The sequence below is a fragment of the Bufo bufo genome, chromosome 1, assembly GCF_905171765.1.
Source record: "Bufo bufo chromosome 1, aBufBuf1.1, whole genome shotgun sequence".
Classification (NCBI taxonomy): domain Eukaryota; kingdom Metazoa; phylum Chordata; class Amphibia; order Anura; family Bufonidae; genus Bufo; species Bufo bufo.
In genome coordinates this window covers 36776051-36803923 of record NC_053389.1, presented here as the reverse complement: position 1 = coordinate 36803923, position 27873 = coordinate 36776051, and the positions used below count along the sequence as shown (strand labels likewise).

Here is a 27873-nt window from a genome sequence, read left to right as displayed (position 1 = left end):
AGGGTTGAGACGCATGCATATATATACATGCATTAATGGTCACTTCATAGGATGATGTGCGCAGATGTGCCAAGCATCTGCGCACATCTGCCCTTAGTGGCCCACAGGGGCTCATGTTGGGCCCTGTGGGAAATGTGTGGTCCCTGGTTGATCTGTGCCCCCCTTATATGTGTCCCCTTATAGTTAGTATATATTTCCTGTCCCTCTCATGTAGATATATATATATATATATATATATATGGGGATGTGTGTATGCAGTGCATACATCTATATGTGTGTATCTGCCATGGCTCTCCCCCAGGTATATATATATATATATATATATATATATATGTGGGCTTATAACTGCCCATTTATGATATTGTGTATATGGACATGCATGTAGATGTGCCCCAAACATCTATATGGATGTATATACCTAAGTGCCCCCAGGTTGGGTAGTATGTGTATGTATACATATATATATATATATTGATCAGCCTGGTTCGTTTATGACGTGGGAGTGTGTGATGTTATGTAGCAGCTGGGGGCTTACAGCTTGTGCAGGAAGTCCTTTGTTTCAGTTCTAGCATTCCGTCACACGACCCCACGATGATGTCATCACCCTCCTGTTGAAGAAGGAGGAGGGGGGCTGGTTTTGGGCTATAAAGCCCCAAGCAGGGCAGAGGCGCGCTATCTTGCAACCAGACTAGAATCAGAGACACATGGGAGAGAGCAGCTCCATGATGACCACCTGGAAAAGGCCTAAGTATCTACCTGTGTAGCCCCTACCTACCCCTCACATCCCCTTATTATCACCCCTGGTCCTGTAACCCCTATATTTGTGTCCCTGATGTGCACCTTGGGCCCTGATTAACCCTTGCCCCTGATGTGTACCCTGGGCCCTGATTTACCCTTGCCGTGTTACTGGACACCCTTCTCCCCCAAACCCTTGCCTTATTGTATCCTTGTTTGTACCCCTGATCCTGTGCCCCTGATTGTATTTGTGGTTCAGTTACACCCCCCTGATGACCCCACTGTATCTCACCCCTATTACTGTATTAGTGTCTGTGGACTACATACACTCCTGTAGTGCCCCGTAGGGACAGTGAATAGTCAGGTGGGGTGGGTTGTTATAAACTTGTATGTGTGAACTGTATAGTTAGTTTATGGGTGGAATTAGGAACGTGTAGTGTAGTTTAGGATTGTATATTTGTAGTGCTGTGTATTGTCAGTGTATTGTGTGCTTAGTGTATTAGGTTTTAAACAATACCGTTATATTTATACCATTTGTGTAGCGTGTACTTGTTAGCGGTAGCGAGTTAATAAGGCGCATGCAGCTAGCGTAGTGATTAGTGTAAAGCATAGCGATAGTATTGTGTTATTGTTATATAAAGGTATAAATGGGCGGAGTCATCAATAGATGGCTCCTCCCATTTATGAATATTAATTATTGATATTTGCATAAATATTGGTGATTAATATTCTCCCTTTACATTGGCGAGTCAGGCCCACTGCTTGGATTTTGAAATCTGTGTTTGGTTTTGAGGTTAGAGGTCGGTCATCCTGTGAATTGTCAGGCAAGAGAGACGTGGTCAGCGGTCTGAGGGTCTAGGACCTGATAATTCGGACAGGTAACGCGACTCTTCCTTACAGCACCAAGCGCAGATCAAAATCTTTAGCAGAGAATCTATAATCTGTTCTGTGAATTCATATTTTGCTATTTGCTTTGCACGGTCACTGCATCGCTCAAGTGATTGCGAGGGAGAAGATGGACGCTCAGCAAACGGTGAGTATGGACTTCCCCACACAGCAGACACAGCACATTTAACCCCATCCTCCCAACCACATACAAGTCAGCAGAAATGCTGTGGTCCGATTTGTTGGCACAGGCTTGTAGTTACGACAAGCTATGTGTTAACAAACGGACGGTGTTGAACAAGGCCACCAAACGGCTTCAGATGCTGGCCAAACTCGTTCATACGTTTGAGGCTAGCATCTGTAAGCCAAAGGAAGTGGCGCTGGTGTCTCAGTCAACGGAGACAATTCCTCCGGCCATTCACTGCCAGTGCTGTGCTAGTAATTCGGACCAGGTTTCGGCATTACGGACACAGCTGGCGGAGAATGTGCAGTCTACTGTTGACCGAGATGCGCAGGTGGCTAGAATAGAGTCACAGTTAGTAGAGCTGCAGAGGCAGAAGGAGGAAATTGAGGCTAAGTTGACTCAGTCTTATACTGAAGTCAAGGCCTTCAAGGAGCAGACTGCCTCTACTAATGTGACGGGAGCCAAATTGAAGGCTCAGGTTGCTGTAAGCTCCCAGATAATGACTGGCATGCAACAGGTAATCACCAAGTTGGTGCCGGCCCTTTCTTTTCCCGTAAAGTCAGGGTCGGAATCTCCCAAAACTTTGCCCTATGCAGGGCAGAGAGGGGGGAGAGTAGTCTGTGACAGGCCAAATCACCAGACCAAGCCTGTCCAGACTAACAGAGATTTTTCCCTGACTTTGGGGAAAAGAAACATCGTGAAAAGTGCCTCCGTGAGGATGGAACAATTCAGGGAGCGCGGTTGCAGTGTGGACGGACCTAAGACATGCCGAGCAAACATCAGATGTTTTGCGTGTGGTGGCTTGGGTCATATAGCAAAGCACTGCAAAACACACAAGACAGTAAGCCCAATCAGGTGTTACAGGTGTGGGGACAAAGGACACATTGCAAGGAATTGCCCTTGTGCAAGTAATTGCAATGTGTCCAATGATGGGATTCAGGTAACAAATTGTGCAGTGGGGTCTAGTCAGCTTGGCCATAAAGGCGTTACCTCTCAGCGACACATGACTCATCAGGCGCTGAGGGGTCAGAGTGGCCAAGCTAGGCTAGGCAACATTTGACACCCCTGTACTATTTGTTACACAGTTTGTTCCCTGTATATGTCCATGTTGTGTGTTTTTATTATCTGTACATTTTTCTTGATGTTGATGGTGGTAGTCCTTGTCTGCGAATGTGTTCCACCATGCTGATTTATGTAGTTTGTTGTAAGTCCCGTCTGCTGTTTGTTTCATTCTGTGTCCCCTTACAGTGGAACAGTGTTATATTGTTCACTGAAAGTTAAGTGTTTGTATTCTAGTACTTGCATTTAAAATCGTTTTTTTTTTTTTTTTTTTTTTTTCTTAATTAAGGCGAGTGCCCGGGGCAACCAGGTGCTATAAATTGACCCACTTACACTCTTCAGAGCCTGCTCTTCCTGAGGCTTGCTCTACTAAGTGGCTTCTTATTAGGTGGAGTTAAAAAACAAGGAGTTTAAGAAAAGGAGTTTGGAAACTAAGGTTGGATACAATTTCCTTGTGTGTTGTTGGCTTAATTTTACGTGGTCCTTCGACTACAGCAGACAGGGTCTAAATCTAAATCATTTATACTGTTTTACTTTTTTACTGTTGTAATCCCCATTTAGTATGTGTTGCACAATTTACAACGCAGTCCAGTGCACATCTTGCATGATGTATGCAGTCCTGGAACAGGAGTTCAAGGGTGTATATCTTTGTTCTAGATGTGAGCAAATTACCCGTTTGGAATCGCAGATCGAGTCTCTAAATGGGCAAGTTGCAACACTGAGAGGCATTGATAATTTGCAAAAGAGTTTGCTTCTCACCGAGCAAGCACTCTTTGGGGTAGACGAGGGGGAGGGTGACAGAGAGGAGGCTGAGGAAAGTGAGGTAGCTAGCTGGGTAAAAGTTAGAAAGCGGGGTAGAGGGAAAAGTGCCAGGGAGGCTAGCCCTGATCTGACACACCCCCAACAAGTTTGCACGTTTGGCAGATGAGGGGGATGTCAGTCCGGGGACGGCACTGCTGCAGCCGGACACTTCCTCTGCCAGTCAGGGGAATGTCAGCTCCAGTAAGCAGGGAACCAGGAGAGCAGGGCAGGCCAGACAGGTGCTGGTAGTGGGAGACTCCATTATTAGGGGAACAGATAGGGAAATCTGTCACAAAGACCGTGATCGCCGAACACTGTGCTGTCTTCCTGGCGCTAGAGTTCGACACATCGCGGATCGGGTTGACAGATTACTGGGAGGGGCTAGAGACGATCCAGCGGTCATGGTCCATATCGGAACCAATGACAAAGTTAGGGGTAGGTGGAGAGTCCTTAAAAATGATTTCAGGGATTTAGGTCAAAAGCTGAGGGCAAGGACCTCAAAGGTAGTATTTTCCGAAATACTGCCTGTACCACGAGCCACACAAGAAAGGCAATGGGAGATTAGGGAGATTAACAAGTGGCTCAAGAACTGGTGTAGGAAGGAGGGGTTTGGGTTCCTGGAGAACTGGGCCGATTTTTCTATCGGCTACAGGCTCTATCGTAGGGACGGGCTGCACCTCAATGGGGAAGGGGCAGCTGTGCTGGGGAGAAAGGTGGCTAGAAGGTTGGAGGAGTGTTTAAACTAGGGACTGGGGGGGAGGGTAATTACACTATAGGAGGGGAAGATAGTGCAGATAGAGACCGGGGGCAAGGTAATAAGAATGGGGGAGGAATAGAAGGAGGGACTAGAACAGTTCAGAAGGAAAGGTGTAGGGTAAAAAATATACATAAACCTCTCAAATGTATGTATACTAATGCCAGAAGCCTGACTAATAAAACTGGTGAACTGGAATTAGTGATGTATGAGGAGGACTATGACATAGTGGGAATAACTGAGACATGGCTGGATGATAGCTATGACTGGGCAGTTAATGTACAAGGTTATAGTCTGTTTAGAAAGGATCGTCAAAACCGGAGAGGGGGGGAGGGGGGTCTGCATTTATGTAAAGTCTTGTCTAAAGCCCACAGTCCGAGAAGATATAAGTGAGGGACATGAACATGTGGAGTCACTGTGGGTAGAGATACATGGAGCTAAAAACAACAATAAATTACTAATAGGAGTTTACTATAAACCACCTAATATACCAGAGTCCACAGAAAATCTACTACTAAACGAGCTAGACGAGACGGCAAATCATAATGAGGTGGTTATTATGGGGGACTTCAACTACCCAGATATAGACTGGGAAACTGAAACTTGTATATCTCATAAGGGAAACAGGTTCTTGGCAATAACCAAAGACAATTACCTTTCCCAACTGGTTCAGGACCCGACTAGAGGGACGGCCATACTGGACTTAGTATTAACCAATAGACCTGACAGAACAACAGACGTGCAGGTTGGGGGACACCTGGGAAATAGTGACCATAAAGTAATAACCTTCCAATTATCTTTCAAAAGAGCGTTTCTACAGGGAGGAACAAAAATACCAAACTTCAAAAAAGCTAAATTTAGCCAACTAAGAGAGGCCATAGGCCTAACTAACTGGGACAAAGTCCTCACAAATACAGACACAAAATGGGATATCTTTAAAAACATCCTAAAATCTCATTGTGAGAGGTACATACCGTATGGTAATAAAAGGTTAAGGAACAAAAAGAAACCAATGTGGATAAATAGAACTGTAAAGAAAGCAATAAATGACAAAAAGAAAGCATATAAAACACTAAAACAGGAGGGTAGCGAGGAAGCACTGAAAAACTATAAGGAAAAAAATAGAACATGTAAAAAACAAATAAAAGCGGCCAAACTAGAGACCGAGAGATTAATTGCCAAAGAGAGTAAAACTAACCCAAAAATGTTCTTCAATTATATAAATGTTAAAAAGTATAAATCTGAAGGTGTCGGCCCTTTAAAGAGTAATGAGGGGGGAGTCGCAGAGAGCGACGAGGAGAAAGCAAAGCTGTTTAATATTTTTTTCTCCAATGTATTCACTGAGGAAAATAAATTGTCAGATGACATGCAGAATGCAAAAATAAATTCCCCATTAAAAGTGTCCTGTCTGACCCAGGAAGAAGTACAACAGCGACTTAAAAAGATTAAAATAGACAAATCGCCAGGACCGTATGGCATACACCCCCGTATCCTAAAGGAATTAAGTAATGTCATAGCCAGACCCTTATTTCTGATATTTGCAGACTCTATACTGACAGGGAATGTCCCACAGGATTATATTATATATATTAGAGCATCTCAACGGAAATAAGCAAATAACGCCATCAGCATGGCTTCGTGAGGGATCGGTCAGGTCAGACAAATTTAATCAGTTTCTATGAGAAGGTAAGTTCTAGACTTGACAGCGGCGAATCAATGGATGTCGTATATCTGGACTTCTCCAAAGCATTTGACACTGTACCGCATAAAAGGTTAGTATATAAAATGAGAATGCTCGGACTGGGAGAAAACATCTGTATGTGGGTAAGTAACTGGCTGAGTGATAGAAAACAGAGGGTGGTTATTAACGGTACACACTCAGATTGGGTCACTGTCAGGGGTCAGTATTGGGCCCTATTCTCTTCAATATATTTATTAATGATCTTGTAGAAGGCTTGCATAGTAAAGTATCAATTTTCGCAGATGACACTAAACTGTGTAAAGTAATTTACACTGAAGAGGACAGTATACTACTACAGAGGGATCTGGATAGATTAGAGGCTTGGGCAGATAAGAGGCAGATGAGGTTTAACACTGATAAATGTAAAGTTATGCACATGGGAAGGAAAAATGCAAGTCACCCGTACATACTAAATGGTAAAACACTCGGTAACACTGACATGGAAAAGGATCTAGGAATTTTAATAAACAGCAAACTAAGCAGCAAAAACCAGTGTCAGGCAGCTGCTGCCAAGGCCAACAAGATAATGGGTTGCATCAGAAGGGGCATAGATGCCCGTGATGAGAACATAGTCCTACCACTTTACAAATCGCTAGTCAGACCACACATGGAGGACTGTGTACAGTTCTGGGCTCCTGTGAACAAGGCAGACATAGCAGAGCTGGAGAGGGTTCAGAGGAGGGCAACTAAAGTAATAACTGGAATGGGGCAACTACAGTACCCTGAAAGATTATCAAAATTAGGGTTATTCACTTTAGAAAAAAGACGACTGAGGGGAGATCTAATTACTATGTATAAATATATCAGGGGTCAGTACAGAGATCTCTCCCATCATCTATTTATCCCCAGGACTGTGACTGTGACGAGGGGACATCCTCTGCGTCTGGAGGAAAGAAGGTTTGTACACAAACATAGAAGAGGATTCTTTACGGTAAGAGCAGTGAGACTATGGAACTCTCTGCCTGAGGAGGTGGTGATGGTGAGTACAATAAAGGAATTCAAGAGGGGCCTGGACGTATTTCTGGAGCTTAATAATATTACAGGCTATAGCTACTAGAGAGGGGTCGTTGATCCAGGGAGTTATTCTGATTGCCTGATTGGAGTCGGGAAGGAATTTTTTATTCCCCTAAAGTGGAGAAAATTGGCTTCTACCTCACAGGGTTTTTTGCCTTCCTCTGGATCAACTTGCAGGATAACAGGCCGAACTGGATGGACAAATGTCTTTTTTCGGCCTTATGTACTATGTTACTGTGGATCGAGAACATATAGGCTTGCGAGCAGATAATTTCACACGGGAAATCCTACACAAAGGATGGTGTGACATTATTCTGGGCAGCCAGGGTCTCGGATCGATACAGATTACACTGTTGTGCTCAAGGTTTTCGGTAGGGCTGTGTTGCTCTGGGGACTGGGGCGGACAGACAACATTGGTGTAATGTTGTGCTGCGCACTTAATTCTAGTCCGAGCAGGTAGCACAGCTCTGATAGGGATTGGACGCAGAGTGTTTGGCAGCAGAGTGTGGACTGTGTTCTTGTGTTGTGGGGTCCTGGGGAGCCAGGGCATGACTATGCCATCGGTTCTGCGGGCCTCCACAAGACGGGATCACAGGGGGAAATCAGCCTGGGTACACATGAGTGGACGGGGATGCGGTGCCATCAATAACAAGATGGTGCTTTGTCCACAGAACTCCAGTTATCCTAACCTAGTAGGGTGGCCATCCTTATCTGTTGGTGCAGAGGGATGTGTAGCAGAGGACGCGATCCTCTGAAGGTAGGATGTTCAGACACCAGTGTTGGGATAACGAGGGGTCATGTGAGATAAAGGGCAGCCCAATACCTTTCTCTACCCATGGGTCAAAGGTATTGGTGCTGGGAATTTTTACATTTAATTGCACTGTTAGGGGAGAAATTCCCCCGGGAGCGCCTGGTATTTTCTTCTGCCATAGATGTGATTTTATATGGAGCGGAAGAAAAACCCAGGAGATGCCACAGAAGAGGCCAGCTATTCCCCCTGACACTCTTGTGAAGCTCCAGAGGATCCCACTGGATTTTGGCAACCAAGCGACCTCTGTCTAGAGGTGTTCTAGAGATGGAAGACTGTGCCACAATCCAGCGGGAGCGTTATCTCAGGCTCTGGAGGAAGACTTGGGAGACGTTCGGGTGGAAGAACTTATTATCACTTGTTTCACCCAGTGAAACTTCTTCTGGTTCTGGTCATCTAGACTGTGTATCGGAGGGTCAAGGGACTTATTGACCAAATACACCAAAACCAGACAGAACTTTACAGAACTATCCGGAGGAGGAGGCTCAGGACATAACTCAAACATTGTTCCTGAAGCCAAATATTGTATGGACACACTTTGTTTCCTATGAGGGTTCGGGACGTATAACTTGTACTACCCTGAAACCCCATAGCACATTGTATTTATTGATTTTGTTTGTCGGTTGATTGCGTACCCATAGACACTCTAGGTGCAAATGTGTGACAGCCTATATTTGACTGTACACATTTGCATCCTATAGTCGTTTCCCATTGACACAGGGGTCTGCGACCTACCGGTGTCTGTGGAGGTGTAGAGATATGCCAGGTTGCATGAGTCTCTATGGGTACACACATTTAATGGAATTTGGTGGTGTTGGGAGGGATGTGACATGTATTTTGTGTGAATGGGGATAAGGTTAGGTCACGATAGGGACAGGCATCCTTTGTTTGCCATTTGCCACCTTGAACCCTGGAACGGTGAAGTTCCTAAGGGAAGGGCTGGATGTGTAGTGTGGCGGAGGTGTTCTCCGCATTAGAATTTTGGTACTATGACATCACCGCTTAATAGTCTGACCTGCCTTGTAAAGACCTATTAATCTGTCCACTGGAGAACTGCACCCGTCAAGATGGAAACAGATGTTGGACGAAAGTGGTGATTGAAGAAAGTTGGGACTGAGGTTGTGAGGGTGAACCCGCTCCAGATTCCTTGGAGGCGGGCCATACCTGAAGATCGGCAGAACTACCGAGAGACTGTGGGGGTGTGGCCACTCCAAAGTGGGGGTGACCGACACTAAAAGACTGTTAAAGAGAGGCCAGTTAAAGACTGCAAGGGTGAACCCGCTCCAGATTTGGGGGGGGGGGGAGACACCTGAGGATCGGCAACTACGAGAGACTGTGGGTGTGTGGCCACTCCAAATATGGGGAGTCGCCGACACTGGAAGACTCTAAAGATGTCAAGAAAGTTCCCGAAGGCGGTGTATCCTGTGGACGGAGGAGTAGGTTACGGTGAAGGGCAGGTCGGAGGAAGATGAGGGATGTCTAAGTACCTAAAGATCAGTGTGCACTACAGTTCTTCCTGAACTTCCACCAAGGATGGGGTTGAGGGGGGGGCAAATATATCTCAACCCATTTCCCCCAAGATATTGTCGAAATTCCGACAACAGGGGGATAGTTGAGGAAGGGTTGAGACGCATGCATATATATACCTATATGCATGCAAACACGTGCATGCATGTATGATATATATACATGCATTAATGGTCACTTCATAGGATGATGTGCGCGGATGTGCCAAGCATCTGCGCACATCTGCCCTTAGTGGCCCACAGGGGCTCATGTTGGGCCCTGTGGGAAATATGTGGTCCCTGGTTGATCTGTGCCCCCTTATATGATCTGCGCCACCCTTATATGTGTCCCCTTATAGTTAGTATATATTTCCTGTCCCTCTCATGTAGATATATGTATATATATATAAGGGGATGTGTGTATGCAGTGCATACATCTATATGTGTGTATCTGCCATGGCTCTCCCCCAGGTATATATATATATATATATATATATGTGGGCTTATAACTGCCCATTTATGATATTGTGTATATGGACATGCATGTAGATGTGCCCCAAACATCTATATGGATGTATATACCTAAGTGCCCCCAGGTTGGGTAGTATGTGTATGTGTACATATATATATATATATATATATATATATTGATCAGCCTGGTTCATTTATGACGTGGGAGTGTGTGATGTTATGTAGCAGCTGGGGGCTTACAGCTTGTGCAGGAAGTCCTTTGTTTCAGTTCTAGCATTCCGTCACACGACCCCACGATGATGTCATCACCCTCCTGTTGAAGAAGGAGGAGGGGGGCTGGTTTTGGGCTATAAAGCCCCAAGCAGGGCAGAGGCGCGCTATCTTGCAACCAGACTAGAATCAGAGACACATGGGAGAGAGCAGCTCCATGATGACCACCTGGAAAAGGCCTAAGTATCTACCTGTGTAGCCCCTACCTACCCCTCACATCCCCTTATTATCACCCCTGGTCCTGTAACCCCTATATTTGTGTCCCTGATGTGCACCTTGGGCCCTGATTAACCCTTGCCCCTGATGTGTACCCTAGGCCCTGATTTACCCTTGCCGTGTTACTGGACACCCTGATCCCCCAAACCCTTGCCTTATTGTATCCTTGTTTGTACCCCTGATCCTGTGCCCCTGATTGTATTTGTGGTTCAGTTACACCCCCCTGATGACCCCACTGTATCTCACCCCTATTACTGTATTAGTGTCTGTGGACTACATACACTCCTGTAGTGCCACCGTGTAACCCTCGTCGTACCCCGTAGGGACAGCAGGGGAGGGCTGGCAGCCTTAGTCCTGGGGGGCAAATCCAGTCAAGTGGCCCATTTTTAGCCCCGCCCATTATTAAAAGCCCCTCCTACATTTATTAGACCACTCCCAACACACACTGTACAGCTGACATTCTATAGTGGAGGCCTGTCTACACATCATACGGAGAGGGGAGGGTCTGTCCTGGCTGCACTGCCTGCTTATACAACAAGCTACAGCCAGGAAGCTCCTCCGCTCTCCTCCCTCCCCAGATCCTGCTTAAGGCTTGTGGTTCCCCCCCACCATCTGTCACCCACCCGTGGCCTGCTGCCCCCTTTCGTCGTCCTCACCCATCTCTGAATCCTCCTTCTGCAAATGGCAGGAGGAGGAGCCGGAGCATCTCCTCTCCTACATAGCGCCCCATACCTCTTACATCCAGTTATGTCACCTTTGTTGTAGACGTTCTCTTTCCTCATCTTCTCCATTCAGACCAGACCGCCATGATAATTTTTCAGCCATCTCCCATCTCTGCAGAGATTGAGAAACAGACATTAGTTTCCTGCCACCCCCAATACTATACTGCAGAAACAGTCCCCCTGAAATACTACTACCACACAGATAGTGCCCCCAATACTGTACCCGCTATGCCCTCAATACTATACTGCAGAAACAGTACCCCTGGGAATACTACTACCACACAGATAGTGCCCCCTTAAACAATTATTGGTACACAGTGCTCTAAAAAATAACTGCGCCCAGACACTAATAGTATAAAGATAATGTCCCCCAAAAATAATAGTGCTAAGCTGATACTGTGCTAGGGTGCCCCCAAAGTAACAGTGCCCCCCAAAATCCCACCAATAGAAATAATTCTCTGCCAGAGCACACTTAGTAGTAATAATGCCCCTATAGTGCCCTAGTAATCATGTTCCTCATAGCCCCCCAGTAGTAGTAAAGCTCCCCATAATACCCCCTAGTAGTACTAATTTTCCCTATAATATGACAGTACATGAAATACCCCCGCTTAGTGCCCGCAGTTGAGCTAATGTCCCCATAATGTATGCCAGTATAAAATACCCCTATACACTGCGTGCAGAATTATTAGGCAAATGAGTATTTTGACCACATCATCCTCTTTATGCATGTTGTCTTACTCCAAGCTGTATAGGCTCGAAAGCCTACTACCAATTAAGCATATTAGGTGATGTGCATCTCTGTAATGAGAAGGGGTGTGGTCTAATGACATCAACACCCTATATTAGGTGTGCATAATTATTAGGCAACTTCCTTTCCTTTGGCAAAATGGGTCAAAAGAAGGACTTGACAGGCTCAGAAAAGTCAAAAATAGTGAGATATCTTGCAGAGGGATGCAGCACTCTTAAAATTGCAAAGCTTCTGAAGCGTGATCATCGAACAATCAAGCGTTTCATTCAAAATAGTCAACAGGGTCGCAAGAAGCGTGTGGAAAAACCAAGGCGCAAAATAACTGCCCATGAACTGAGAAAACTCAAGCGTGCAGCTGCCAAGATGCCACTTGCCACCAGTTTGGCCATATTTCAGAGCTGCAACATCACTGGAGTGCCCAAAAGCACAAGGTGTGCAATACTCAGAGACATGGCCAAGGTAAGAAAGGCTGAAAGACGACCACCACTGAACAAGACACACAAGCTGAAACGTCAAGACTGGGCCAAGAAATATCTCAAGACTGATTTTTCAAAGGTTTTATGGACTGATGAAATGAGAGTGAGTCTTGATGGGCCAGATGGATGGGCCCGTGGCTGGATTGGTAAAGGGCAGAGAGCTCCAGTCCGACTCAGACGCCAGCAAGGTGGAGGTGGAGTACTGGTTTGGGCTGGTATCATCAAAGATGAGCTTGTGGGGCCTTTTCGGGTTGAGGATGGAGTCAAGCTCAACTCCCAGTCCTACTGCCAGTTTCTGGAAGACACCTTCTTCAAGCAGTGGTACAGGAAGAAGTCTGCATCCTTCAAGAAAAACATGATTTTCATGCAGGACAATGCTCCATCACACGCGTCCAAGTACTCTACAGCGTGGCTGGCAAGAAAGGGTATAAAGAAGAAAATCTAATGACATGGCCTCCTTGTTCACCTGATCTGAACCCCATTGAGAACCTGTGGTCCATCATCAAATGTGAGATTTACAAGGAGGGAAAACAGTACACCTCTCTGAACAGTGTCTGGGAGGCTGTGGTTGCTGCTGCACGCAATGTTGATGGTGAACAGATCAAAACACTGACAGAATCCATGGATGGCAGGCTTTTGAGTGTCCTTGCAAAGAAAGGTGGCTATATTGGTCACTGATTTGTTTTTGTTTTGTTTTTGAATGTCAGAAATGTATATTTGTGAATGTTGAGATGTTATATTGGTTTCACTGGTAAAAATAAATAATTGAAATGGGTATATATTTGTTTTTTGTTAAGTTGCCTAATAATTATGCACAGTAATAGTCACCTGCACACACAGATATCCCCCTAAAATAGCTAAAACTAAAAACAAACTAAAAACTACTTCCAAAAATATTCAGCTTTGATATTAATGAGTTTTTTGGGTTCATTGAGAACATGGTTGTTGTTCAATAATAAAATTAATCCTCAAAAATACAACTTGCCTAATAATTCTGCACTCCCTGTATAGTGCCCCAGTAAATGCACTCATACTGCTCCTCTCCCCCTTCCCCATAGTGTCCCCCATAATATGCCAGTAAAAAAATGCCCCTTAGTACCCCCAGCAGATGCCCCTATAGTGCTCCTCTCCCCCACAATGTGCCAGTAAAAAAAATTCCCCTTCTTAGTGCCACCATATGCCCCAATAGTGCTCCACTCCCCCATAGTGCCCCCAAATAATGCCCCATAGTGCCGCTCTCCCCTATAGTGCCAGCTCCCCCATAGTGCCAGCCCCCCCCGTAGTGCCAGCCCCCCCCCCATAGTGCCAGCTCCCCCTATAGTGCAAGCCCCCCCCCATAGTGCCAGCTCCTACCCCATAGTGCCAGCCCTCCCCCTTATAGTGCCAGCCCCCCCATAGTGTCAGCCCCCCCCCATAGTGTCAGCTCCCCCTATAGTGCCAGCTCCCCCTATAGTGCCAGCCCCCCATAGTGCCAGCCCCCCCATAGTGCCAGCTCCCCTATAGTTCCAGCCCCCGCTATAGTGCCAGCTCCCCCTATAGTGCCCCCCCATAGTGCTAGCTCCCCCAAAGTGCCAGATTCCCCCCCATAGTGCCAAATCCCCCCATAGTGCCAAATCCCCCCATAGTGCCAGATCCCCCCCCATAGTGCCAGCCCCCCTATAGTGCCAGCTCCCCCATAGTGCCAGCTCCCCCATAGTGCCAGCTCCTCCCCCATAGTGCAAGCCCCCCCCCATAGTGCCAGCCCCCTTATAGTGACAGCCACCCATAGTGTCAGCCCCCCCATAGTGCCAGCCCCCCATAGTGCCAGCCCCCCCATAGTGCCAGCTCCCCCATAGTGCCAGCTCCCCCATAGTTCCAGCCCCCCCTATAGTGCCAGCTCCCCCATAGTTCCAGCCCCCCCTATAGTGCCAGCTCCCCCATAGTTCCAGCCCCCCTATAGTGCCAGCTCCCCCTATAGTGCCCCCCTATAGTGCCAGCTCCCCCTATAGTGACCCCCCATAGTGCTAGCTCCCCCAAAGTGCCAGATCCCCCCCCATAGTGCCAGATCCCCCCCCATAGTGCCAGCCCCCTTATAGTGCCAGATCCCCCCCCCATAGTGCCAGCCCCCCTTATAGTGCCAGATCCCCCCCCCCCCCCCCATAGTGCCAGCCCCCCGCAAAGAAGAAAAAAAAAACAACACTAATACTTACCTCCATCCGCAGCGATGCAAGCCTCTTCTGGCCTGTGTCCCTGCTGTGTGCTGGCTCAGGCGTCGCAATGATAATGACGTCATCGCGCTGCCTGAGCCGGCCTCTGATAGGCTGCAGGCATTAGTGCCTGCGGCCAATCAGAAGAACAGGGGAGGGACACGCCTCTCCTTTCCCTGCCCCACAGCACACACACAGCACGGCCGCAATGACATCCAGGGCCGCGCCGCCTGTGGTGATGATCGGCGGTGCGGCCCTGAAGAATAAAAAAATTAAAAAATTTTTTTTTTTAAGACGGGCGGCCTAGTGGCCGTTTATTTCGGGCGGCCTGGGGGGCAATTGCCTCCCTGCCCCCCGGTCCAGCCCGCCCCTGGTGAATAGTCAGGTGGGGTGGGTTGTTATAAACTTGTATGTGTGAACTGTATAGTTAGTTTATGGGTGGAATTGGGAACGTGTAGTGTAGTTTAGGATTGTATATTTGTAGTGCTGTGTATTGTCAGTGTATTGTGTGCTTAGTGTATTAGGTTTTAATAAATACCGTTATATTTATACCCTTTGTGTAGCGTGTACTTGTTAGCGGTAGCGAGTTAATAAGGCGCATGCAGCTAGCGTAATGATTAGTGTAAAGCATAGCGATAGTATTGTGTTATTGTTATATAAAGGTATAAATGGGCGGAGTCATCTATAGATGGCTCCTCCCATTTATGAATAATAATTATTGATATTTGCATAAATATTGGTGATTAATATTCCCCCTTTACAGCAATCGCAGACAAAACTGACCGAACTTGCTTGCAAATTGGTGCGAGTTTCACTGAACGCGCCCTGAACGCATCCTGACACAATCCGTATTGTTTGTGTGAAAGAGGCCTTATAGTCACATTTATTTTAGTGTAGAGACTCGTCAGACAATGAGGAGCCTTGAAGCGGGTTTTGTTTTTTGCATATTTTGGCCACTTATATGGCAGCATGTAACAGTATACACTATAGGTCCATGTAGTAGTCTATCTAGACCAGGGGTGGTCAACCTGCTGCTCTCCAGCTGTTGCAAAACTACAACTCTCAGCATGCCCAGTCTGCCTACAGCTATCAGCCTACAGCAGGGCATGGTGGGAGTTGTAGTTTTACAACAGCTGGAGGGCCGCAGGTTGGCCAGCCCTGATCTAGACCTTCAGATTTTTCCGCTTCTTCTTCTGTATAACTCTGGACTCGCTCTTGTTTTGACAGGCGGCTCTGTGATACTTGTGTTTCTGATGATTCTGACGGCTAAAGGTGCAGGGCAAGGTAAGTACAAATCATTTTACACTGATCCAACACTTTCAGGGGAGCACAGAATTAGAGGACCCGGTGATAACACAAATTGGGGGCCCCTCCTGGTATACGTTTCATTATGTAACATATTCCAGTGAAATGATTCTCTGTCACGTTACATACTTCATATGAATATGGCTTCTGTGCCGGTGACAACCTGACAACACTTCCTGTCCCTGAATCTCTCAGCTCATATTTGGCTTGGGTCATTCAGGACTCAAAGTGACTTCTCTATTGTGGTTGTAAAACGTAGCGGCGCAATTGTGTGCGGCATGGTCCAGTGTCCCTGGGATGACGCTGATCTGTTGGCAGGAAGTGTTGTCATGGAAACAGATGAAGACAACACTGATACATTGTAATAACTTCTCAGAATTCCTTATATGTTCACCTCATTACTCTCCATCCATGTTTGTCTGCAGCTTCCCCGATGCAGGTTTGTTCTTTCTCTGCAAACCAACCCCTGATCAATCAAAGTTTGAATATAAGAAACATGGACAACCGTTCAGAGGTTTATACGGTCAAATTCACGACGGCGCCATACTGTGTAGAATACACACCAGGAACTTTTGTCTGTTTGAAGAATGAATCAAATGTAGAAATGTTTACCAAAGGCCAGAAGACAAAGAACTGGACGATGGAGTTTGGAAGTGGAAAAAACGGGCTTAATCTGCAAGGAACATGTGAAGGTAAGAAGAGTTTGTATAGAAGGAAAGGGCAACGTCTGCCCAAAACCTCACTCTGAGCTTTCTGTTCACTCGTGGATCGCTGTTCAATGTCATAACTGAATGCTGCGTACGAGCAGCACAGATTATTTCAGCATGTGATGTGAAGAAGTAAATGTAGAGGACTGGGAGGTAACAGACTGAGAGTTGGGAGAGGATGGGAGTAGTAGTGGACAGGAAGTCACAGTGTTCATGGTGGCCAGGCCTCCAAACTACACTTGGGGCTTGTGCAGTGATGGAGGAGAGAGTGTCCATCTTGGGATGATGGGAGTAGTAGTTCCCTAGGGGCATAGCCCCTGTAGAGTCTCCTGGCTGGTGGAAGGTGGGATGCCTTTGGTGTTAATGTGTGAACTGATAGGCAGGAGACTGAGATGCAGCTGAACAAGCAGCTCACGGTTTCCATTACTTGGCAGCACGTTGCAGAAGACGTCCACACAGATGGAGGTTTACAGTTTTATAAAGCAGATTCCAGGAATGGTTTGACTGGTCAGGAGCAAGGTCTGTCACATCTCACTGTCCTCTTGGATGCAGAAATCTATTTCTCTTGTTACAATTCCTCCAATAGAAAATAGAAACTCCTCTGCTATATAGTTCCAGCTGAGAGGTGCACAAACATCTCAAGCTTCTGCAGTTCCTACTGCAAGGTGCAGATCTCCAAATCACAAGCAGCAATAGTAGCTGCAAAAGATGCTAAACCAGCCCTGAAGGCTAAGGCTTAGGGCTCATGCACACGACCGTGCTTCGGCCGGACTTGTATTGCGGCCCCCAATCAGCGGGTCCGCAATATACGGGCCCCAACCGTTTTTGCACTGCATCAAGCATGCGGACCCATTCACTTCAATGGGTCCGCAATCCGGAAGGTCCGGTGCGGAACGGAGGCACAGAACCCCACAGAAGCAACGAAGAGCGCTTCCTTGGGATGGATCAGGACCCATTCAAGTTGAATGAGTCTGGATCCGTCTACGGTATGTTGCCCATGCGGTCCACAATGCACGAAACGGCCAAGCAACGGCAGTGTGCATGAGCCCTTGGTCCATGTTATGAGACCCATAACTGAAGTGTTCTCCTCACAGATTATACCCTGCGCCTCCTCCTCAGACAGAACACTGGTCGGGTCAGATGCATAGATTTCTAGGTCAGGCCCGAAACCTAAGACCTAGTCCAGACCTATGAGGCCCATGACTTATGTCTTCTCCTTACAGATGCATAGAGATACAGAAGCACAGGACAGAAGTGTATGGGGAGGCTGTGGCCAGTCCTCTCATGTGATGATGTTACTACTCCGCCATATAATGTGACCACTGTTATCACACGATTACGTGTTATTTTTCAGACATACCTGAGAACGCAGTGAGGGAAATATTGTCTAACTGCACCAAATCTGCAGACAGCCCCACAAAGCCACCGCCTGATGACGGCAACAACCATACTGGGAGGATTCTTCTAGGAGTTCTTCCCGCTGTTGCTGTTCTTCTTGCAATTTTCCTTTTCATACTGTACAAATTCAACGAAAGATTTAGGAGGTAACGTATAAAATTTCAATGGTTTGATTTAAAGGGATTCCCACTAAGAACACTGATCTCTGGGGGCTCCAACCACTGGGAGCCCAAGCAGTCATAAAAAGCAGAGGACCAAGCTCCCACCGATCAGCTGTCTGAAAGAGATGCAGCGCTGCGGCCTCCTCACAGGAAACCAAACATAGCGCCATACATTGTATAGTTGCAAAAGATGGTCAGCACCGGAAAAGAATCACTCCAATGGAAATATAGTACAAATCCCAGCGGACGCTTTTTGTCTTCAAAACATCTTTCTTTATTTCATCAGTGCAGATACATATCGAGGACGCGTATCGGCCCGTCCAGCCTTCATCAGCTCATTACAAACAGAGTAATGTGTAGCCTTAAAAACCTATCCAAACTGTACACATCTGTCCAAAAACTGTTGCATATTCTGTTTTTGTACAGATGTTATTTATTCTGCTTTATGTGTATATTGTTCGTCTGAGGTGTCGTTACAATGGTTCAGTGGAGTGATTCACTAGCATAGCCACTCATTATCACAGTCAGCTGTGGGTGTTTTATGTCAGAGAGGAGGAGACGTTTGGATAGGTTTTTAAGGCTACACATTACTCTGTTTGTAATGCGCTGATGAAGGCTGGACGGGCCGATACGCGACCTCGATATGTATCTGCACTGATGAAATAAAGAAAGAGATGTTCTGAAGACGAAGAGCGTCCGCTGGGATTTGTACTATACATTGTGTAGTGGCTATGCTTGGTATTGCAGCCCAGGCCCAATCTCTTGAACAGCACATAATAAGCCATATGACCAATGAACATGACTTCACTGGCCTTGGAAGAGGTTGCAGCGCTTATCGGAGTGCCGTGGCTTCTTCAAACAGCTGATCGGTAGGGGTGTCGGGAGTCAGAACCCCACCAATCTAATATTAATAAGCTCTCCTGAGGTCAGCAGAAAACCCCTTTAACTTCTGTATTACGGCAAACGTACCAAAGAGAAAGCTGCCTACGGAGACCTAAGACCCAGTTTTACACTTTGATGTGGGTACAGGGTGTCAGACCCCCACTGATCTCATGTGAATTTCCTATGTTAAGCCTAGGTCACCACCATCCTCCTCCCATCATCACCAAATTACACTAGAGTGGTATAGAGGAAGTGGTTGAATGGAAAGGACAAGTCCCGGCAGAGGTCACCGATATGCCAGATTAGAAGGATTTCCGGACCATCAGATTTGTACTTTATCATTATTGATACCATTAGCAGGCAATTCATTGCCGTAAATAGAATCTGTCAGCAGTTTTATGCCCTCTCGACTGCTTTAAGTGCCAGATGGACACTAGATGAAGTTTGTTTGATGTGTCAGGCCCAATAGGCATGCCTCACTACCAGCACAGAGGAAGCGGCCTGGTCTGTGCAGCTTCTCCACATCCCTTCTGCGCATGTGCCATTTCAGATATGAGGGCATGTGCAGAAGATATGTGGAGCTGATCCACACCCCAGGCTGTTTCCATTGGGCTTTCACAGGTATTCTACTTACAGGGTATGATTAGGTGGGTTTAGATACAAAGTCAGTGGACACTCCAATGGACACCTCACCAGAGAGGTTAAAAGTTATTTTTCTGGGTAAGCTGTCACCCATGTGTGCGTCTAGAAAGCTCTCTCCAGTATCTGTATGGTTACAAAAGGTTTGGGGCATAAAACTGCTGACAGATTCCCTTTAGAGGTGCTTCGACTGACTGGCTCACAGTACTGGGTCCTGTGGTCTTGAATCAGGACAAACATCTGAAATACGCCAGTCCTGTAGGGTGAGCGATTGTGAGGTCACAGGGGAAAGTTAACAGACCGAGGGTTGCTATTGGTACTCAGAGTTTTTAACCGCCTCCGGACCGCCTAACGCAGGATCGCGTTCCGGAGGCGGCAGCTCTGCGCAGAGTCACGCATCTACGCGTCATCTCGCGAGACGCGAGATGGCGCGCACACAGGCGCGCACATTCAAAGGATCGGAAGGTAAGCGAGTGGATCTGCAGCCTGCCAGCGGCGATCGTTCGATGGCAGGCTGGAGATGCGATTTTTTTTAACCCCTAACAGGTATATTAGACGCTGTTTTGATAACAGCATCTAATATACCTGTTACCTGGTCCTCTGGTGGTCCCCTTTGCTTGGATCGACCACCAGAGGACACAGGCAGCTCAGTAATAAGTAGCACCAAACACCACTACACTACACTACACCCCCCGCCTGTCACTTATTAACCCCTGATCACCCCTGAGCACCCCATATAGACTCCCTGATCACCCCCCTGTCATTGATCACCCCCCTGTAAGGCTCCATTCAGACGGCCAAATGTTTTTTACGTATCCACGGATACATGGATCGGATCTGCAAAACACATACGGACGTCTGAATGGAGCCTTACAGGGGGGTGATCACCCCATATAGACTCCCTGATCACCCCCCTGTCATTGATCACCCCCCCTGTCATTGATCACCCCCTTGTAAGGCTGGCTCCATTCAGAGGTCCGTATGCTTTTTACGGATCCAGGGATACATAGATCGGATCCGCAAAACACATACGGATGTCTGAATGGAGCCTTACAGGGGGGTGATCAATGACAGGAGGGTGATCACCCCATATAGACTCCCTGATCACCCCCCTGTCATTGATCACCCCCCTGTAAGGCTCCATTCAGATGTCCGTATGTGTTTTGCGGATCCGATCCATGTATCCGTTGATCTGTAAAAAACATACGGACGTCTGAATGGAGCCTTACAGGGGGGTGATTACCCCATATAGACTCCCTGATAACCCCCCTGTCATTGATCACCCCCCTGTAAGGCTCCATTCAGACGTCCTTATGTTTTTTACGGATCCACGGATACATGGATCGGATCCGCAAAACACATACGGACATCTGAATGGAGCCTTACAGGGGGGTGATCAATGACAGGGGGGTGATCAGGGAGTCTATATTGGGTGATCACCCCCCTGTCATTGATCACCCCCCTGTAAGGCTCCATTCAGATGTCCGTATGTGTTTTGCGGATCCGATCCATGTATCCGTGGATCCGTAAAAAACATACGGACGTCTGAATGGAGCCTTACAGGGGGATGATCAATGACAGGGGGGTGATCACCCCATATAGACTCCCTGATCACCCCCCTGTCATTGATCACCCCCCTGTAAGGCTCCATTCAGACGTCCGTATGTTTTTTACGGATCCACGGATACATGGATCGGATCCGCAAAACACATACGGACATCTGAATGGAGCCTTACAGGGGGGTGATCAATGACAGGGGGGTGATCACCCAATATAGACTCCCTGATCACCCCCCTGTCATTGATCACCCCCCTGTCATTGATCACCCCCCTGTAAGGCTCCATTCAGACATTTTTTTGGCCCAAGTTAGCGGAATTTTTTTTTTTTTTTCTTACAAAGTCTCATATTCCACTAACTTGTGTCAAAAAATAAAATCTCATATGAACTCACCATACCCCTCACGGAATCCAAATGCGTAAAATTTTTTAGACATTTATATTCCAGACTTCTTCTCACGCTTTAGGGCCCCTAAAATGCCAGGGCAGTATAAATACCCCACATGTGACCCCATTTCGGAAAGAAGACACCCCAAGGTATTCCGTGAGGGGCATATTGAGTCCATGAAAGATTGAAATTTTTGTACCAAGTTAGCGGAAAGGGAGACTTTGTGAGAAAAAAAAAAAATCAATTTCCACTAACTTGTGCCAAAAAAAAATAATTTCTATGAACTCGCCATGCCCCTCATTGAATACCTTGGGGTGTCTTCTTTCCAAAATGGGGTCACATGTGGGGTATTTATACTGCCCTGGCATTTTAGGGGCCCTAAAGCGTGAGAAGAAGTCTGGGATCCAAATGTCAAAAAATGCCCTCATAAAAGGAATTTGGGCCGCTTTGCGCATCTAGGCTGCAAAAAAGTGTCACACATGTGGTATCGCCGTACTCAGGAGAAGTTGGGGAATGTGTTTTGGGGTGTCATTTTACATATACCCATGCTGGGTGAGATAAATATCTTGGTCAAATGCCAACTTTGTATGAAAAAATTGGAAAAGTTGTCTTTTGCCGAGATATTTCTCTCACCCAGCATGGGTATATGTAAAATAACACCCCAAAACACATTGCCCAACTTCTCCTGAGTACGGCGATACCACATGTGTGACACTTTTTTGCAGCCTAGGTGGGCAAAGGGGCCCACATTCCAAAGAGCACCTTTCGGATTTCACCGGCCATTTTTTACAGATTTTGATTTCAAACTACTTACCACACATTAGGGTCCCTAGAATGCCAGGGAAGTATAACTACCCCACAAGTGACCCCATTTTGGAAAAAAGACACCCCAAGGTATTCCATGAGGGGCATGGCGAGTTCCTAGAATTTTTTATTTTTTGTCACAAGTTAGCGGAAAATGATGATTTTTTTTATTTTTATTTTTTCTTACAAAGTCTCATATTCTATTAACTTGTGACAAAAAAATAAAAACTTCCATGAACTCACTATGCCCATCACGAAATACCTTGGGGTGTCTTCTTTCCAAAATGGGGTCACTTGTGGGTAGTTATACTGCGCTGGCATTCTAGGGGCCCTAATGTGTGGTAAGTAGTTTGAAATCAAAATCTGTAAAAAATGGCCAGTGAAATCCGAGAGGTAAACTTCATTTGGGTGGTAAGTTGCATGACCGAGCAATAAACCGTGAAAGTAGTGTAGTGCAGAAGTGTAAAAAGTGGCCTGGTCATTAAGGGTGTTTAAGCTAGGGGGGCTGAAGTGGTATATATACCCTGGGCAGGCGTACCGCAGTGATGGAGAGGCTGGCACATAGATCCTCTGGGGCACTCTCTGGATATAGGGACCAGGCCTGGTGGTAGGTGAGGTGCCCTGGGTGTTGTAGGTTTAGTGTGCCGGTGGCGAGATCCCTTATAGTTCGTGACTCCAGTGCCGGTAACGGTGGCACACCGATTTGTTGTAGGAATAATTGAGGTACACACAGTTGTAGTGAACCAAAACTCCTTTTTACTGAACAGTTCAACTCTATACAGGCTTCAGTTAGTTCCATATGCAGGGTCTTGGTAACAGGCAGGCTTCACATAAATGGCAGGCAAAGTCTTTGCAAGATACTCAGAGGGAATAACACTCTCAGATCAGGCTGTACTTTCTTCAGATCCTGTCTGGCTTTCTCCAAGGCCCGTATGCTTTATAGCTGGCTTTATCTTTGGGTAGGGAAACCTTCCTCTGGTATAAATCCTCTTGCTGTAAATATCCTTCTGCCTTTCAGCTTTCTAATTGGCTGGATTAGATTGGCTCTGCTCTGTACTTTACAAGATGCTAGATAGGAGGCAACTTCTTCCCCTGCATGCAAGCTAGGAACCTGGGCTATCTAGCTGCATGTTAGAAGCTGATCTTCAGCTACTCTCTAGCTAAAGTGCACACTGGCTTCTAACTACACACACTCCCCCTCTCCCTGAACTGGACCTGTCTATATATACTAGGGGGTTCCCTAGCTCCCTCTACTGCCTAGGAGGAGGAACTACACCCCTAACAGGCCTGGTACACAGGAGAGAACATGACAACATACATTAAAATGCAATACAAAATTCCATGACCATGTTCCACAGGAGGTGGAGGACCCAATTGACCTTTGAGTAGTGCCCACATTTATGTAGTGGGACACTACACATCTGCACAGAGCTTGTATATCTTGCCTGGGATATTGAGGGATTTCTCCTACTTTTTAGTAGTCTTCCTATGAAGATGTCCATCTTGTATATATGTATGCCTGAGTGGGGCAATGGGAATGTGTGTTCAGTATCAGATAATACATTGAGATCAGGAATAGAGTCACTGGGGAAGTTTTGGATATGAAGTTTGTAGTTTGCACCATTTATATTCATAACCTTTTTCATTACTTTGACAGCTGGGTCAATGCCACCTTCTCCCGTCTTAGAGGATACAATATGAGGAGCGGCATCGAAACTGGCACCACCTCCAATGCCAGATCTTCCCCTAACGAAGGATATGTTTCTGTACCACTTGCTCCAATTGAGGGAGGTCAATAATGAAATCAGAAGCTGTATCTGCTCATCTGTTCATCATAACCAATCACATGGGTGTCCTTCAGAGTCGACTAAGTAGAAGACTCCACTCTTCCATACTTTCTGTATTCTTATTATTCTTATGGATGAGTTATAACAGTGTTCCTTAACTCCAGTCCTCAGGGCCCATCTACCGGTCATGATTAGAGAATATCCTACAGAATAAAGTCCTGATGCATTGACATTAATTATTTCACCTGCACAATACTAAAGAAAACCTGAATACATGACCGATAGGTGGGCCCTGAGGATTCGGTTTGAGAGTTATAAGACTCGTTCCTCTTTTAGAATTAGCAGTTAATCAATTTTTTTGGGGAAACAAGCTCCTTGCCTGTGGTGATCTGCCCTATCAAATGTCCTACTAAGGTATGATGATGTAATAACGGAAGTCCACTAGTTGTGCTCTTCTAGCCAGAACTACGTTCACTTCTAGTGAACTTTGTGTTCATTAAAATTGAGGAATGCCCAATGAGACGTAATAAGCAAGTATAGGCCATAAAGGATGACAACTGGAAAATGGGTTTAAAGGGGCTATCCAGGAATTGATAATGATGACCTATCCTTATAATAGGTCATCATTATCACATTATCAGAGTCCTTGCACCTAAGCGGATCGACTGTTTCAGGGGGCTGCCGCTCTCACCGGAGCTCCCGGCAGCTTGCCAGGCACAGCACCATACATTGAATAGCAGCTGCTCACCGTATTGCAGCTCATCCCCATTGACTTAAATGGGGCTGAGGTGCAAGTAGGTCATGTGACCGATGTACAGTGACGTCACATGGCCTAGGAAGAGGCCGCGATACTAAGGGAGCCCCGGCCTGTTCTAAAATCTGATCAGCAGGGGTCCCGGGAGTCGGACCTGAGCCGTTCTGATATTGATGACTTATCCAGAGGATAGTGTCAAATGAAAGTTGAGGAGCAGCACCCACGAACCTTATCGACCACACTGGAATGCACAAGCCTAACCACGACTGCAGATCCTCAGCAGTCCACAGATCAGCAATCAAAAAAATTTCACGGCAGCATCTCCAGTTTTATCTTTACTCTCTGTACTTTAAAAGAATGTGTACACAAACAAGCCAAGCAGCAACGTTTCGGCTACATGGTAGCCTTTATCAAGCTAATAACAAATGATGATAACAATCCTAATATAGTGAATATAGCCCCTTCCCTTATGGTAGGAGACCAATCCATCGGGTGCCACAACCCCCAAAAACCTAGATGTGATCAGATTAACCAATCCCTCACATAACCTCCCACAATCTCAAATCAGTTGTAATTACATGTGCTAAAAACATCTGTGTGTACCTTAAGAAGAGGTGATGATACATCCTGGTGTCCACATGGAGGGATCCGGACTACATAGTGGCGTTCATCTATCTCAATTGCGTATGTCCAACAGCTCATTGCTCCTCGGCAGCGCACAGTATCGCGTCATGTATCTCCGGAATGGAGATGCATTTATGTGCATCCATATAGTGGTAAGAGATAAAGCATCAGAGAATTTTATACATGCAGATCCAGAGATGCATCTGCATTTATGGAGGGAGTCCTGTGCTGGTGGGGTTACATCGATGACATTTTCATGATTTGATGTGGCACTAAAGACAAATTGGATGATTTTCATCGACATCTGAACAGTGTAATGAGGGGTTTACAATTCACGATATCTGCGTCACAGGAGGAACTGCATTTCCTTGATGTTAGGGTATATGTGGAGGAGGGTGCGATCAAGACTGATTTATACCAAAAATCTACTAACAAAAACAATTTACTGAGACATGATAGTAATCACCCACAACGTGTGCTGAATTCACTCCCTTGGAGCCAACTGTTAGGGGTCAGGAGTGTGGTATCAGATGATGATAGATTTCAGGGCAGGGTGGATGAGATGTGTGACAAATTTGCTAAAAGAGGTTATCCACGGAGATTACTACAGAATGCCAGTAGCAGGATCTCGTTGGTTGACAGGGAGACCACACTGCATAATGCACCGACTGACAAAACGATGGATAGAATTCCCTTGTGTCTACATTTGGTAATCATAGTGGGGACATAGCCCATATACTAAGGAAGGAATGGCACATTCTACACAGGGGCCTCCCGACAGTGCATGAGTTTAGTAACCCACCATTGATGTCATATAAAAGGAATACCAATTTGCGGGACAAGTTGGTTAAGACTGACACAGATGTTATCATCATTTGTTATTAGCTTGATGAAGGCTACCATGTAGCCGAAACGTTGCTGCTTGGCTTGTTTGTGTACACATTCTTTTAAAGTACAGAGAATAAAGATGAAACTGGAGATGCTGCCGTGACTGTTTTTTAATTGCTATCCAGAGGATAGGTCATCAATACAAATTACCGGATAACCCCTTTAAGCAATAGTTACGGTATCTTGGGATATGTTGAACCAAGAGCAAAGGTAAGAAAGGACACATCTGTATCTGGACTGTGATATGGCTATTGGCCAATGTTAAGCAGAGAGCATTGGTCAGGGATGTTAGCCAATTATAATATTGGGTTATACCCAGCATTATTATATTAGATTATATGTATCATTATCATTATTATTATATTAGGTTATATGCATTATTATCATTATTATTATATTAGGTTATATGCATTATTATCATTATTATTATATTAGGTTATATGCATTATTATCATTATTATTATATTAGGTTATATGCACATGAGAAACCTACCATAGCAGGCTTTAATGTAGCAGATCATATTGTATTACTAATACTTTTTTATTAGTGACTGAAGGCCTTTTGAGGCCCCTTTTGACTATTAGACTGGGGCCCCGTGCAGGGGTTCTTTTGGTGCCCTTTTGACTAATACCCAGGAGCTCTGTGTTGAAGACCACCGTTCTTTATTATAGTCTTGTGTCCTAAATTGAAATATGAGTAAGGGTTTTCTTAAAGGGGTTTCCGAGATTAGCTGCTTTCTTCCAAAACTAGAGCCGGGCTTGTCCATGGGTTGTTTCTGGTATTGCAGCTCTACTGAACTGAAAGGGGCTCAACACCCATATAAACTAGGAGGAAAGTAGCCCGTTTAGAAACCTAGACAGCCCCTTTAAAGCTGCCCATACACACCAGATCACTGTTGGCTTACAGCTACCTCTTCGGTACCCAAATATGCCCATTCGAATTAGATGAGAGTGCATGCTTATCAGATAGGGAGCGGTGGATAAGCAGCTGCCGGCAGCTTATCTCCTTGGCCTAATAATGAATTAGGCTTGTGTATATATTAGATTGCTCTACTGTATATGAAAATCAGTGAGGTGTGCTTGACTACAAGAAGCAAGTGATATCAAATGTTCCAGTTCTTGTATAAAAGGAAAATAAACTCCTAAGCACGCCTATGTGTCTCCATGGCAACAGACTACAAGCAAACTCTGCAGTCTGACCCCATGCTCCCATTTATCCCTTATTTCTTACCGACACACAGCAGGAAGTGAAGCATCAGACTACACATCGCCTGTTTGTAGTCGGTAACCATGGAGACACAAAAGCATGCACGTAATTATGGGAGAGAAAAATTGGAGGAGATTTTAATTAGGATTATTTTTTAAGTTGTATCATTATTGTCCTTTCGATAGACTAGAATAATAA

The 27873-nt window shown here is 45.9% G+C and overlaps 1 long non-coding RNA gene across 1 annotated transcript; it reads left to right on the top strand.

Annotated features, from left to right (window-relative positions):
- The first annotated feature begins 5670 nt into the window (after positions 1 to 5670).
- LOC120993536 lies at positions 5671 to 15713 on the top strand. The gene is made up of 3 exons (XR_005777302.1): positions 5671 to 5683; positions 7549 to 7554; positions 15579 to 15713. It is a non-coding gene; the product is annotated as an uncharacterized LOC120993536 (long non-coding RNA).
- Positions 15714 to 27873: the final 12160 nt, after the last annotated feature.